This window comes from Pelobates fuscus, chromosome 4, assembly GCF_036172605.1.
Source record: "Pelobates fuscus isolate aPelFus1 chromosome 4, aPelFus1.pri, whole genome shotgun sequence".
Taxonomy (NCBI): domain Eukaryota; kingdom Metazoa; phylum Chordata; class Amphibia; order Anura; family Pelobatidae; genus Pelobates; species Pelobates fuscus.
In genome coordinates this window covers 188141838-188159337 of record NC_086320.1, presented here as the reverse complement: position 1 = coordinate 188159337, position 17500 = coordinate 188141838, and positions in this window count along the sequence as shown.

Sequence of the window (17500 nt, the reverse complement as noted above, 5' to 3'; positions counted from 1 at the left end):
TCTTGGGTATCCACGTTGTGCAAACTTTTCAAACATTTCTTGTACCTGGTTTGCTGCTTTTGTAGAATCAGAGTTATTCCTCAGTATTCTCATGAACTGAGATACCGGTAAAGATTTTATAAGGTTGGGTGGATGGTGACTGCTGGCGTGTAGTAGCGTATTGCGATCAGTTTCTTTGGCAAATAAGGTATACCCCAGCTTGTTATCTTCTATGAAGATTCGAAGATCCAAGAAGTCAATTTGTTGGTTGTTAATTTGATGGGTAAGTCTTACTGGTGAGTCTAGTTGATTTAATGACCCTATCATGTCATGGAGGCTTTGTTCATCACCTGTCCATATGATGAGCACGTCATCGATGTATCTTAGGTATTTCAAGATGTTCTGACCATATTTTTGAAGTATATGTATCTGTTCGTATGCATGCATATATGCATTAGCATACATGGGTGCCATAGGGGCACCCATCGATGTTCCGGATACTTGTATATAAAATGCTTTTTCGAATCGAAAATAATTCAGTGTGAGGCATAGTTCCAATAATTCAAGTATATATTCAATCGGGGGCTCTATCCGTTCTTGGTACTGTATTAGTACTTGGCGCATCGCCTGGATTCCCTCCTCATGGGGAATAATGGTGTATAAACTGCTTACGTCGATGGCTGCTAAGTAGACTCCTTGTGGGGGGAGTTCTATAGAGTTTAAGACTGCTATGACTTGCGCAGAGTCCTTGACATAGGTAGGTAATGACATTACTGGTTTTTTAAATTTTGCGTCTAACCATTTCCCTATGGGTTCTAATAGTCCCCCGATCGCCGATACAATCGGACGTCCTGGTGGGCACTCCAGACTTTTATGAACCTTGGGCACTGTATATATGATCGGGCACCGAGGGTGGGTTTCAAACAAATATTCATATTCCGTGGTGGTGAGGAAACCTGCTTCTAAGCCTCTTTGCAGCGTCTGTTGGACAACTTTGCTGAATTCATGGGTGGGATCTATTTGCGTATATTCATAGACTTTGGTATCTTTTAGTTGTTTAAGGATTTCTTCCCTATAGTCGTCATATTGTTGGACGACTATTGCGCCTCCCTTGTCCGCTGGACGTATGGTAATGGACATGTCTTTAGCCAGGCTGTTTAAGGCTTCTCTTTCGTCTTTAGATAAATTCGGACGTCTTTGGTTCCGGGTAGTTGTAACTTTCATAGTATCAAATTTTAGCATTTGTGAGAACGTTTTTAATGTGGGATTTAGATTAGAGGGGTCAAAGGTGCTTCTCATTTTAAACTTTTCACTGTTCTCCTCACTTTGATGTTGTTGATTGGAACTTTTGAAGAAATCTGCTAAACGGAGTTTTCTGTTAAATTGAAATTGCTCAATTTCCCATTGGAATTTATTAATATTAGCAGTCGGAACAAATGAAAGTCCTTTATTTAGAAGCTTAATTTCTGTAGTGGTAAGGTTCCTGGTGGATAAGTTGATAATAGGGTTAACTAGCGTCTCCTTGGCGGTCGTCCCCTGTGTCCAGTGCCTTTTCCCTTTCTGTCCCCTCCTGGTGTAATTTTGATGTTTGGAGGGCGCTCTATGCCTTGGTGGTTCCCACTTGCGGTTTCTCTCACCAGACCAAGTCCCGGTTCTAAAAAAGACGTATTGTATGATGCTGTAGTATTAGGGTAAGCCCCCTCTCTTTGCGAATCCTTATAATCAGAGTCAGAGGCCGACTCTCCCGAAGTAAAGTCGACAGTAGATGCAATTGGTTTTCTAATTCTAGGCTTATAGGTTCTATATGCAGGTCTGGTGTTGTCTCCTGATAACCACCTGTATACTCTGTGCTCTGAGTAATCAGCTTGTACTTTGGTGAGTTTTTCTCTTTTGAACCTAACCAAATCGTTTTTATATTGTTTCAGATCTTCTGTTAGTTTCTGAATCAATGTATCACAGTTGGGTGCTGTTATTGTAGTTGTATGCAGTACTTCATAATTTGAAATTTTAAATTTAGTAATTTTTAATTCACGACCTACCTCCTCGATCACCACCAGCATCAGGTCCAGGGAACACTTATTTAGTATACCAATCCACTTCCGACACACTTCAGGGTTGTTTCTTCCAATAGTTGGAACGTTCTTAATCCGAAAACCTCTAGGGATTTTTTTCATGCGGTAATAGTCGGATAAGTAGGTGGCATGTAGTTCGAGGTCAATTTGTCTTTGTTTGAGTTTAAGCAGATTTCTAATAACGTCCCGAGGTTCAGTAGATACTGGTAGGTCCGAGTCCGTTTGCGGCCATAAAATAGCTGCGGCTTCTGCTTCTGTATATTGCAATACTTCTGCGTGGTCTGCATACGCTCCGGCTCTGGTCAGGAATTCCTCCATAAATCAAATCCTTGAAAACGATATAACTCTCCTGGGTCTGGTGCGTGGATTGAGCCCTGGCTTGACGGGCTCGCCGTAATCAATACAAACTGCAAATGTCCCGCACTCAATGTACCGGTCTTGTACTTGCCTCGGTGCTGCCTCAGCCTTCAATATATTCAAATGGAAAGAGTGCACTCAAAGGTCTTCTTTAGGATATAAACGATTTATTTTGCCAAAATTTCAAAAAGACATACAAGTCCTTTGACCCCTCTAATCTAAATCCCACATTAAAAACGTTCTCACAAATGCTAAAATTTGATACTATGAAAGTTACAACTACCCGGAACCAAAGACGTCCGAATTTATCTAAAGACGAAAGAGAAGCCTTAAACAGCCTGGCTAAAGACATGTCCATTACCATACGTCCAGCGGACAAGGGAGGCGCAATAGTCGTCCAACAATATGACGACTATAGGGAAGAAATCCTTAAACAACTAAAAGATACCAAAGTCTATGAATATACGCAAATAGATCCCACCCATGAATTCAGCAAAGTTGTCCAACAGACGCTGCAAAGAGGCTTAGAAGCAGGTTTCCTCACCACCACGGAATATGAATATTTGTTTGAAACCCACCCTCGGTGCCCGATCATATATACAGTGCCCAAGGTTCATAAAAGTCTGGAGTGCCCACCAGGACGTCCGATTGTATCGGCGATCGGGGGACTATTAGAACCCATAGGGAAATGGTTAGACGCAAAATTTAAAAAACCAGTAATGTCATTACCTACCTATGTCAAGGACTCTGCGCAAGTCATAGCAGTCTTAAACTCTATAGAACTCCCCCCACAAGGAGTCTACTTAGCAGCCATCGACGTAAGCAGTTTATACACCATTATTCCCCATGAGGAGGGAATCCAGGCGATGCGCCAAGTACTAATACAGTACCAAGAACGGATAGAGCCCCCGATTGAATATATACTTGAATTATTGGAACTATGCCTCACACTGAATTATTTTCGATTCGAAAAAGCATTTTATATACAAGTATCCGGAACATCGATGGGTGCCCCTATGGCACCCATGTATGCTAATGCATATATGCATGCATACGAACAGATACATATACTTCAAAAATATGGTCAGAACATCTTGAAATACCTAAGATACATCGATGACGTGCTCATCATATGGACAGGTGATGAACAAAGCCTCCATGACATGATAGGGTCATTAAATCAACTAGACTCACCAGTAAGACTTACCCATCAAATTAACAACCAACAAATTGACTTCTTGGATCTTCGAATCTTCATAGAAGATAACAAGCTGGGGTATACCTTATTTGCCAAAGAAACTGATCGCAATACGCTACTACACGCCAGCAGTCACCATCCACCCAACCTTATAAAATCTTTACCGGTATCTCAGTTCATGAGAATACTGAGGAATAACTCTGATTCTACAAAAGCAGCAAACCAGGTACAAGAAATGTTTGAAAAGTTTGCACAACGTGGATACCCAAGACAACTGCTGGAGGGTGCATATTCAAAAGCACTTAAAAATTACACAGACGGTCCTGAAATCAAAAATAACCAAAATAGAATGATTTTTCCTCAAATGTTCCATTCATTATCGGGAGAAATGTCCCAGAAAATAAGACACAATTGGGAGGTCCTCAAAAAAGATAAAACACTACCGACGATATTTCAAAACACTCCTATGATCAGCTATAGGAGAAATAGGAACCTAAGAGACTATCTGGTTCATACGGATATATCTACGGCACAACAGTCTGTTCAAAACCCAGGCTGCTACCGTTGTCTGAAATGCATGGCTTGCAATAGTATGACACCTGGCAAAGTGTTTTACCACCCTCGATCAGGTAAAGAATACAAGATAAGGCAAAGGATCACGTGTACCACCACACATGTAATATATCGTATCATCTGCCCATGTGGACTCATGTATATAGGTAAAACGTCTAATGACCTCAGGGAACGCATGAGGGGACACAGATCCACTATCAGGATTGCGTTATCTAGTGGCATAGCAACCACCCCCATAGCCAAGCATTTTTTGGAAGCAGGACATACACTGCCCACATTGAAATACATGGGCATTGAACATGTTCCGGCCCCGAACAGGGGGGGTGACAGAGACGTCTTACTTCTTCAAAGAGAAGCCTTTTGGATCTTCACATTAGGAACCTTGTCCCCGGGGGGGCTTAATGAAATTAACCCACTCAGTTGCTTCACCCCGAAAAGATAAAGAAGAGCACAGCAATTGATATATTGATAGATTTGTACTAAAGGTTAAAGAAAAATCATAGCGGACGATTTATTCATGAGACTTTTTTCAATTATATAGTATTCATATTATTATTATTTTTTTCTAGAATTTGTTGGCTGACGGTGGTTCCAGCTAGACTTCATAGTCTGTATGGCCGTAAATCGGTAATATAATTAAGTATATACATAGCAACCTGGCGGGGCATTCAATCATATTTTGAAGTTTTGTTAAGATGTTTCGTTCTATATTGGGAATTCCAATTTATACGTAGCCACCGTATGTTAGTGTTAAAAATGTTAAAAATGTAGCAAGTGTAAAATACTGTCTAACACAGGTTAACAAATTTGTTAAAATACTTAAAAAGATCCTTAAACTCGTAGCCATCTTAAGGTGGCCTTGGTATTTCTTATTTCTTATCCTTGAATTTTAAAATATGTCTGTGAGCGCAGATTATTAGATGTTTGGCCGTAATCACAATCACAGTCAGGCCTTTTTTTACTTTAGGCACTTAAGGGGTTAATCCCTACTTTAAAAGTTGAATCATCTTTTTCACGTTTGCACAGCCTCTCTTTCATATAATCTACTCTCCAATCAAATCACCTGTAATGCATATTTAAATCACTGTTTTCCTGCCTTTCATTGTCTTGAAAAAAGTCCCACGAGGACTGAAACGTCGACTTGTATGTCTTTTTGAAATTTTGGCAAAATAAATCGTTTATATCCTAAAGAAGACCTTTGAGTGCACTCTTTCCATTTGAATATATATATGTATATATATATATATATATATATATGTATATATATATATATATATATATATATATATATATATGTATATATGTATATATATATATGTATATATATATATATATATGTATATATATATATGTATATATGTATATATATATATATATATATATATATATATATATATATATGTATATATATATATATATGTATGTGTATATATATATGTATATATACATATATATATGTATATATATATATATATATATATATATATGTATATATATATATATATATATATATATATATATATATGTATATATATATATATATATATATTTAGTCCAGACTCTGGCACTCAACCCCAAAGAAACATATATGCAATGTATATTACCAGGGTGCCTCCAGGCCAGTAGATAGAAAATAAGAATCAGGAGCACTCGCTTGGATTTTTCAACAGTGGATAAAGTGTTTAATCACAACTTCGACATCAACGTTTCGACCCTTCAGGGTCTTTATCAAGATAGTGATAATGCACATAGCATACAAATATATACACAAAAGTAAGTGGTTAACTTACCCCACCTGTGTGAAGTGATTCCGGAAGTGCAGTTAGCCGGACGGAGTGTGTGTGGAAAGATGAGAACGTCCGCATCATGACGTTCATGCGTGCGTGCGTGACGACGTGCGTGCGTGCGTGATGACGTGCGTGCGGTGAAAACGTGCCCCCCCGCGTGATGACATCATCACGAGAGTAATATAACATAACCATGGTAACCACACAATCCCAGTGTAGCTAACCATACCAAGGAGGAACAAACTAAAAGGATTCTATATACAACTAGTGAGGGAAGAAGATATATAGACATGTACAGCCATACCATAAACTAAGACCCGCAATAGTAACTAAGTAAGCAAACCAGAAGGGAGTGTGGACATAGGGTGAATGTGTGTACTGTATCTATCCCAACATATGGGAAAGTAAGTCCTAAAGTAATAGGATCTAAGCCAGGAAAAAATAATGTAATACAGCAAGTGCCCATGAGACCACATGGAATATATGTGCACATATAAGTATAAAAGAAATGTAAGAAATCTGACAAAAGTGTATGTATAAATCTGAACGTGAGATCTAGTGTGTGTGAACCATAAGAAGGAGGGATAAATCCTACCCTGCAGGTGAGCCAATGTGTGCGAGACCAAAGAAAAGAAGAAGGAAACAGACCAAAAAGAAATAAAGAAAAGTAAAGAGATAAACCAATAAAGATACCTCCATCCCCATAGCAAATTCAAGAAAACCCAATGAAAACACATAACAACATAAACAAGTCTGCATCCCCAGGTTAAATAATCTATAGCTGTAACCAGTTGGTCAACCTCACTATAAGCCTGTCTATATATACAACAATGTAGATCATACTGGCCCCCTATCTCTAGAATAGGAGAAAGCCCATAATGTTAGAACAGCTTGTCAAATATCTCCATAATAGACCCTCACTACCCTCCTAACCTAAAGATCTAAGGAAAGAAGGGAAACAATATTGCAAAAAAATGAAATGAAAACCCTACATAACAGGACACAGCCGATGAAGATATGTACAAAAGAATATATACAGAAGCATACGTCTTAATTATACACGTATGGCCCGTCTCGAGCCAGCCTGGCCCTGACGATAAACTTCTCTAAACCAAAACTACAAACCAATACATGATAGCGATAAGCTCTAAAAAAGTAGATCCAAATCAAAGGAAAAGAAAACAATACCAATCTAGATAATCTAACGAGTATCTAAAAATGAAGAAAATGAGATATACTCATTAAGTCCCCTGGGTTGTAGGGTGTCCAATCGTTTGATCCAAAAGGTCTCTTTCTGGAGTAGTAGTTTGGATCGATCCCCACCTCTCATGAGGGTTGGTATCACATCGATGGCGATAAATTTCAAGGTGGGTAATCTATGGTTAAATTCCAAGAAGTGCTTGGCCACCGGCTTGTCTGTTTTCCCATCTCTATAGGCTGTCATAATTGATGATCGGTGCCCCCTGATTCTGTCTCGGAGTGTGAGATCCGTCTTACCCACGTAGCATAATCCACATGGGCATGAGATAAGGTATATCACGTGGTCTGTCAGGCAAGAGATGTAATGATTGATCTTGTATCTAGTGCCCGAGTGTGGATGTGCAAATGTAGAACCAGGTAGCATATGTCCACACGTGACACATCCCGTGCACCTGAAGCACCCCTTCTTAGTGGGTTTAGTAGAAGTCAGCTTTTCTCTTGGTAAGACTGTTTTCATCAGTAAATCCTTGAGACTTTTATTCCTATTATAGGCAATTCTAGGGGGATTGGAGAAAATGGTACTCAGAGAGTTGTCAGCAGATAGAATATCCCAACGTTTTTTAATACTCCGTGAGATGTTCCCACTGGCTGAATTGAATGTCATCGGGATCGTAATTTGTGGGACATTGTATCGGGTGGTGCCTTTGTCATAGATCTCTCGTGCCCGTTTAAGGGCTTGCTCCAGCGTATCCTTATAATATCCCCTTTCCAGGAATGCTCTTTGCATCATCCCAAGTTGTGTTTCACAATTTGTGCTGTCGGAATTGTTCCTCAGTACCCTGAGGAATTGGGAGATGGGTAAGGACTTTTTTAGTGCCTGAGGGTGAAAGCTCGTGGAGTGCAATAACGTATTCCGGTCAGATGGTTTCTTATATAGGCTGTAGCCAATTTTGTTGTGACATTTATATACTTCTACATCCAAGAATTGTATCTTGTCAGTGCTCCAATGAAGTGTGAGTTCCACAGGGGATTCATCATTATTGATCACATTAATCATGGACTGTAGTTCTTCCACTGCTCCAGACCAAATGATAAAAATATCGTCCACAAACCTGTGGTATGAAATAATGTGGGCACCAAACATATCCATAATCTTGTTGCGCTCAAAAATGTACATGTAGCAGTTGGCGTAGGATGGAGCTATGGCCGATCCCATCGCAGTTCCCCGAAGTTGTATATAGAAATTCTTTTCAAATCTGAAATAATTATGAAACAATAGGAACTCCAAACATTCTATCAAGAATTCTATGGGGGGGCCATGGTAACAGTTGCTCTCGCATAACCAGGTACGAAGTGCTGCCATCCCTGCATCATGCGGGATAATCGTAAACAAACTTTTCACATCAATAGTAGCAAATATTACTGGTGAAACGGGTAAAGCGAGCTCTTTGATCTTCATCAAGAAATCCTGAGTGTCCTTCAGGGATGTAGGTATGGTCTCAATGCTGGTTTTGCAATGGTAATCCACAAATTTAGCCAAGGGTTCTAATAGACCCCCTCTTGCCGATACGATCGGTCTGCCCGGAGGTGTATTGGGGTTCTTGTGTACCTTTGGTAATGTGTACAATACCGGGATTTTCGGGTGTTCATTTATCAGGTATGCCGCCGTATATTCATCAATCCATCCTGAAGCCATACCTTGGTCCACTAATGTTCGAAGTTTTTTCAAAAAAGAGGTGGTAGGATCAAAGGTGATCATCTGGTATGTAACACTGTCACTCAATTGATTAAGAATTTCAGCTCTATAGTCCGAGTAGTTTTGGATGACTATGGCACCTCCTTTATCCGCTGGTCGAATCGTTATAGTATGGTCTTTCTTCAGATCCTGCAATGCTATTTTCTCCCCAGCAGTCATGTTTTCTCCCATAGGTTTATGTTGGAGAAGAGTCTGGTTTATATCTTGTCGGATTAGTTGTCCAAACGTCTTGATGGAGGCCTGAGAGGTTTTCGGTTCCCATGTGTTCTTCAATTTAAATGGATGTTTTTCTTTATTCCCCCATTGGTCCCGTGTAACATTCAAATTGAGAGTACGGTTCATCTTAAATAATTCAACATCCAATGCGAACTTGTCTGGTCTGGAAAATGGTACAAATGTCAGACCCTTGGACAGTATGCTAATGTGATCCCTTGTTAACTGTTTAGTTGATAGGTTGAATACAGGGTTTATTTCTTCTTCATTGGTGGTTTGGACCTGAGTTTTATAGATCCTACCCCTCTGTCCCCTCCTGATGGGTCTGTGTTTGTGTTTGCTCTTGCTGCCAATATTGATGATGGTGGGTCGTTGGGGTGTTGTCCCCCACCTAAAAAATGTTGGGAGGGATCATATCTCATTTGCGTTCCCGTTCGTTGCCTTGAGTCTGCGCCCTCAGTTTCAGACATTGATTCTGCAGAGCTAGTATCAATGGACATGAATTGTGGTTTCCTAATCCTCATTTTCTGCCGTGGAAATTGCGGTCTCCGTCTCTCTCCCCCACTTAACCAGTGATATACCTGATGATGCGTGTAATCGTGATCAACCTTTGCCAGTTTTTGCTTCTTGAATTTGATCAAATCGTTTCTATATCGCATAATCTCATCTTGTAGTTTAATCATCTGTTGTGCAGAAGCTGAAGCCGTTATTAGTGCTGTATTGAATGTTTCCACCTTGTTGATAGACTCTTTGACTACCACCAATTCATTCTTCACCTCCTCCACAGTGATAATCATCCAATCTAAAGCACACTTATTGGCTATACCAGCCCATTTGCGACAAAATTCAGGGTTCTGTCTACCGATGGTAGGTGCATTACGTACCCTAAATCCTCTAGGGATCCTCTTGGATCTATAGTAATCAGAGATAAATATCCCATGCAGATCCAAATCTACTTCTCGCCTTTTTAACTTGATCAGTTCATTATATACATCCCTGATAGAATCCACATGCTGTAATTCATCAGTGCCCTTCGGCCACAAAATATTCTCTGCCTCCGCTTCTGAGATTTGTAGTATCTCGGCAGTGTCCACTAGGGCCCCAGCCCTAAGTAAAAAATCCTCCATGGAAAAGTGCTTGATCAAAGATCAAGTGGAATCAATCCACAAACTTGATGGTAGTAAGATAATATAGGTAAATAATACGGTGGTGCTAACAGAGAGTGTGTGGCAAGCACACTTACAATATATTTAGTCCAGACTCTGGCACTCAACCCCAAAGAAACATATATGCAATGTATATTACCAGGGTGCCTCCAGGCCAGTAGATAGAAAATAAGAATCAGGAGCACTCGCTTGGATTTTTCAACAGTGGATAAAGTGTTTAATCACAACTTCGACATCAACGTTTCGACCCTTCAGGGTCTTTATCAAGATAGTGATAATGCACATAGCATACAAATATATACACAAAAGTAAGTGGTTAACTTACCCCACCTGTGTGAAGTGATTCCGGAAGTGCAGTTAGCCGGACGGAGTGTGTGTGGAAAGATGAGAACGTCCGCATCATGACGTTCATGCGTGCGTGCGTGACGACGTGCGTGCGTGCGTGATGACGTGCGTGCGGTGAAAACGTGCCCCCCCGCGTGATGACATCATCACGAGAGTAATATAACATAACCATGGTAACCACACAATCCCAGTGTAGCTAACCATACCAAGGAGGAACAAACTAAAAGGATTCTATATACAACTAGTGAGGGAAGAAGATATATAGACATGTACAGCCATACCATAAACTAAGACCCGCAATAGTAACTAAGTAAGCAAACCAGAAGGGAGTGTGGACATAGGGTGAATGTGTGTACTGTATCTATCCCAACATATGGGAAAGTAAGTCCTAAAGTAATAGGATCTAAGCCAGGAAAAAATAATGTAATACAGCAAGTGCCCATGAGACCACATGGAATATATGTGCACATATAAGTATAAAAGAAATGTAAGAAATCTGACAAAAGTGTATGTATAAATCTGAACGTGAGATCTAGTGTGTGTGAACCATAAGAAGGAGGGATAAATCCTACCCTGCAGGTGAGCCAATGTGTGCGAGACCAAAGAAAAGAAGAAGGAAACAGACCAAAAAGAAATAAAGAAAAGTAAAGAGATAAACCAATAAAGATACCTCCATCCCCATAGCAAATTCAAGAAAACCCAATGAAAACACATAACAACATAAACAAGTCTGCATCCCCAGGTTAAATAATCTATAGCTGTAACCAGTTGGTCAACCTCACTATAAGCCTGTCTATATATACAACAATGTAGATCATACTGGCCCCCTATCTCTAGAATAGGAGAAAGCCCATAATGTTAGAACAGCTTGTCAAATATCTCCATAATAGACCCTCACTACCCTCCTAACCTAAAGATCTAAGGAAAGAAGGGAAACAATATTGCAAAAAAATGAAATGAAAACCCTACATAACAGGACACAGCCGATGAAGATATGTACAAAAGAATATATACAGAAGCATACGTCTTAATTATACACGTATGGCCCGTCTCGAGCCAGCCTGGCCCTGACGATAAACTTCTCTAAACCAAAACTACAAACCAATACATGATAGCGATAAGCTCTAAAAAAGTAGATCCAAATCAAAGGAAAAGAAAACAATACCAATCTAGATAATCTAACGAGTATCTAAAAATGAAGAAAATGAGATATACTCATTAAGTCCCCTGGGTTGTAGGGTGTCCAATCGTTTGATCCAAAAGGTCTCTTTCTGGAGTAGTAGTTTGGATCGATCCCCACCTCTCATGAGGGTTGGTATCACATCGATGGCGATAAATTTCAAGGTGGGTAATCTATGGTTAAATTCCAAGAAGTGCTTGGCCACCGGCTTGTCTGTTTTCCCATCTCTATAGGCTGTCATAATTGATGATCGGTGCCCCCTGATTCTGTCTCGGAGTGTGAGATCCGTCTTACCCACGTAGCATAATCCACATGGGCATGAGATAAGGTATATCACGTGGTCTGTCAGGCAAGAGATGTAATGATTGATCTTGTATCTAGTGCCCGAGTGTGGATGTGCAAATGTAGAACCAGGTAGCATATGTCCACACGTGACACATCCCGTGCACCTGAAGCACCCCTTCTTAGTGGGTTTAGTAGAAGTCAGCTTTTCTCTTGGTAAGACTGTTTTCATCAGTAAATCCTTGAGACTTTTATTCCTATTATAGGCAATTCTAGGGGGATTGGAGAAAATGGTACTCAGAGAGTTGTCAGCAGATAGAATATCCCAACGTTTTTTAATACTCCGTGAGATGTTCCCACTGGCTGAATTGAATGTCATCGGGATCGTAATTTGTGGGACATTGTATCGGGTGGTGCCTTTGTCATAGATCTCTCGTGCCCGTTTAAGGGCTTGCTCCAGCGTATCCTTATAATATCCCCTTTCCAGGAATGCTCTTTGCATCATCCCAAGTTGTGTTTCACAATTTGTGCTGTCGGAATTGTTCCTCAGTACCCTGAGGAATTGGGAGATGGGTAAGGACTTTTTTAGTGCCTGAGGGTGAAAGCTCGTGGAGTGCAATAACGTATTCCGGTCAGATGGTTTCTTATATAGGCTGTAGCCAATTTTGTTGTGACATTTATATACTTCTACATCCAAGAATTGTATCTTGTCAGTGCTCCAATGAAGTGTGAGTTCCACAGGGGATTCATCATTATTGATCACATTAATCATGGACTGTAGTTCTTCCACTGCTCCAGACCAAATGATAAAAATATCGTCCACAAACCTGTGGTATGAAATAATGTGGGCACCAAACATATCCATAATCTTGTTGCGCTCAAAAATGTACATGTAGCAGTTGGCGTAGGATGGAGCTATGGCCGATCCCATCGCAGTTCCCCGAAGTTGTATATAGAAATTCTTTTCAAATCTGAAATAATTATGAAACAATAGGAACTCCAAACATTCTATCAAGAATTCTATGGGGGGGCCATGGTAACAGTTGCTCTCGCATAACCAGGTACGAAGTGCTGCCATCCCTGCATCATGCGGGATAATCGTAAACAAACTTTTCACATCAATAGTAGCAAATATTACTGGTGAAACGGGTAAAGCGAGCTCTTTGATCTTCATCAAGAAATCCTGAGTGTCCTTCAGGGATGTAGGTATGGTCTCAATGCTGGTTTTGCAATGGTAATCCACAAATTTAGCCAAGGGTTCTAATAGACCCCCTCTTGCCGATACGATCGGTCTGCCCGGAGGTGTATTGGGGTTCTTGTGTACCTTTGGTAATGTGTACAATACCGGGATTTTCGGGTGTTCATTTATCAGGTATGCCGCCGTATATTCATCAATCCATCCTGAAGCCATACCTTGGTCCACTAATGTTCGAAGTTTTTTCAAAAAAGAGGTGGTAGGATCAAAGGTGATCATCTGGTATGTAACACTGTCACTCAATTGATTAAGAATTTCAGCTCTATAGTCCGAGTAGTTTTGGATGACTATGGCACCTCCTTTATCCGCTGGTCGAATCGTTATAGTATGGTCTTTCTTCAGATCCTGCAATGCTATTTTCTCCCCAGCAGTCATGTTTTCTCCCATAGGTTTATGTTGGAGAAGAGTCTGGTTTATATCTTGTCGGATTAGTTGTCCAAACGTCTTGATGGAGGCCTGAGAGGTTTTCGGTTCCCATGTGTTCTTCAATTTAAATGGATGTTTTTCTTTATTCCCCCATTGGTCCCGTGTAACATTCAAATTGAGAGTACGGTTCATCTTAAATAATTCAACATCCAATGCGAACTTGTCTGGTCTGGAAAATGGTACAAATGTCAGACCCTTGGACAGTATGCTAATGTGATCCCTTGTTAACTGTTTAGTTGATAGGTTGAATACAGGGTTTATTTCTTCTTCATTGGTGGTTTGGACCTGAGTTTTATAGATCCTGCCCCTCTGTCCCCTCCTGATGGGTCTGTGTTTGTGTTTGCTCTTGCTGCCAATATTGATGATGGTGGGTCGTTGGGGTGTTGTCCCCCACCTAAAAAATGTTGGGAGGGATCATATCTCATTTGCGTTCCCGTTCGTTGCCTTGAGTCTGCGCCCTCAGTTTCAGACATTGATTCTGCAGAGCTAGTATCAATGGACATGAATTGTGGTTTCCTAATCCTCATTTTCTGCCGTGGAAATTGCGGTCTCCGTCTCTCTCCCCCACTTAACCAGTGATATACCTGATGATGCGTGTAATCGTGATCAACCTTTGCCAGTTTTTGCTTCTTGAATTTGATCAAATCGTTTCTATATCGCATAATCTCATCTTGTAGTTTAATCATCTGTTGTGCAGAAGCTGAAGCCGTTATTAGTGCTGTATTGAATGTTTCCACCTTGTTGATAGACTCTTTGACTACCACCAACTCATTCAGAAAGAGACCTTTTGGATCAAACGATTGGACACCCTACAACCCAGGGGACTTAATGAGTATATCTCATTTTCTTCATTTTTAGATACTCGTTAGATTATCTAGATTGGTATTGTTTTCTTTTCCTTTGATTTGGATCTACTTTTTTAGAGCTTATCGCTATCATGTATTGGTTTGTAGTTTTGGTTTAGAGAAGTTTATCGTCAGGGCCAGGCTGGCTCGAGACGGGCCATACGTGTATAATTAAGACGTATGCTTCTGTATATATTCTTTTGTACATATCTTCATCGGCTGTGTCCTGTTATGTAGGGTTTTCATTTCATTTTTTTGCAATATTGTTTCCCTTCTTTCCTTAGATCTTTAGGTTAGGAGGGTAGTGAGGGTCTATTATGGAGATATTTGACAAGCTGTTCTAACATTATGGGCTTTCTCCTATTCTAGAGATAGGGGGCCAGTATGATCTACATTGTTGTATATATAGACAGGCTTATAGTGAGGTTGACCAACTGGTTACAGCTATAGATTATTTAACCTGGGGATGCAGACTTGTTTATGTTGTTATGTGTTTTCATTGGGTTTTCTTGAATTTGCTATGGGGATGGAGGTATCTTTATTGGTTTATCTCTTTACTTTTCTTTATTTCTTTTTGGTCTGTTTCCTTCTTCTTTTCTTTGGTCTCGCACACATTGGCTCACCTGCAGGGTAGGATTTATCCCTCCTTCTTATGGTTCACACACACTAGATCTCACGTTCAGATTTATACATACACTTTTGTCAGATTTCTTACATTTCTTTTATACTTATATGTGCACATATATTCCATGTGGTCTCATGGGCACTTGCTGTATTACATTATTTTTTCCTGGCTTAGATCCTATTACTTTAGGACTTACTTTCCCATATGTTGGGATAGATACAGTACACACATTCACCCTATGTCCACACTCCCTTCTGGTTTGCTTACTTAGTTACTATTGCGGGTCTTAGTTTATGGTATGGCTGTACATGTCTATATATCTTCTTCCCTCACTAGTTGTATATAGAATCCTTTTAGTTTGTTCCTCCTTGGTATGGTTAGCTACACTGGGATTGTGTGGTTACCATGGTTATGTTATATTACTCTCGTGATGATGTCATCACGCGGGGGGGCACGTTTTCACCGCACGCACGTCATCACGCACGCACGCACGTCGTCACGCACGCACGCATGAACGTCATGATGCGGACGTTCTCATCTTTCCACACACACTCCGTCCGGCTAACTGCACTTCCGGAATCACTTCACACAGGTGGGGTAAGTTAACCACTTACTTTTGTGTATATATTTGTATGCTATGTGCATTATCACTATCTTGATAAAGACCCTGAAGGGTCGAAACGTTGATGTCGAAGTTGTGATTAAACACTTTATCCACTGTTGAAAAATCCAAGCGAGTGCTCCTGATTCTTATTTTCTATATATATATATATATATATATATATATATATATATATATATATATATATATATATATATATATATATATATATATATATATATATATATATATATATATATATATATATGTATATATATATGTATATATATATATATATATATATATATATATATATATATATATGTGTATATATATATATATGTATATATATATATATATATATATGTATGTGTATATATATATATATGTATATATATATATATATGTATGTGTATATATATATATATATATATATATATGTATGTATATATATATATATATATATATGTATGTATATATATATATATATATATATATATATATGTATGTGTATATATATATATGTATGTGTATATATATATATGTGTATATATATATATATATATATGTGTATATATATATATTTGTATATATATATGTATAGTCCCCCCACAAGGAGTCTTCTTAGCAGCCATTGATGTAAGCAGTTTATACACCATAATTCCCCACGAGGAGGGAATCCAGGCGATGCGCCAAGTACTAACACAGTACCAAGAACGTATAGAGCCCCCGATTGAATATATACTTGAATTATTGGAATTATGTCTTACACTCAATTATTTTCGCTTTGAGAAAGCATTCTACATACAAATATCTGGGACATCGATGGGTGCCCCTATGGCACCCATGTATGCCAATGCATACATGCATGCATATGAACAGGCACACATCCTCCAAAAACATGGCCAACATATCTTAAAATATCTGAGATATATCGATGACGTGTTCATCATATGGACGGGCGAGGAACAAGGGCTACATGACATGATACGGTCATTAAACCAATTGGATTCTCCAGTAAGACTTACCTACCAAATCAATAATAAACAAATTGATTTTCTGGATCTTCGCATCTTTATAGAAAATAACAAGCTGGGATACACTTTATTTACAAAGGAGACTGACCGCAATACGTTATTGCATGCTAGCAGCCATCACCCACCCAACCTCATAAAATCTTTACCGGTATCTCAATTCATGAGAATACTGAGGAACAACTCTGACCCTATAAAAGCAGAAAATCAGGTGCAAGAAATGTTTGAAAAATTCTCACAACGTGGATACTCAAGACAGATGCTGGAGTGTGCATATTCAAAAGCACTTCAAAACCACACTGATGGTCCTAAAATCAAGAACAATCAAAGTAGAATGATCTTCCCCCAAACATTTCATTCATCATCGGGCGAGATGTCCCAAAAAATAAGACACAACTGGGAGGTTCTTAAAAAAGATAAGACACTACCGATGACGTTCCAGAATATCCCTATGATCAGTTATAGGAGGAACAGGAACCTGAGAGATTATTTGGTTCACACAGATACGTCTATAGCACATCAGTCTGTTCAAAATCCAGGTTGTTACCATTGTTTGAAGTGCATGGCTTGCAATAGTATGACTCCGGGCAAAGCTTTCTACCACCC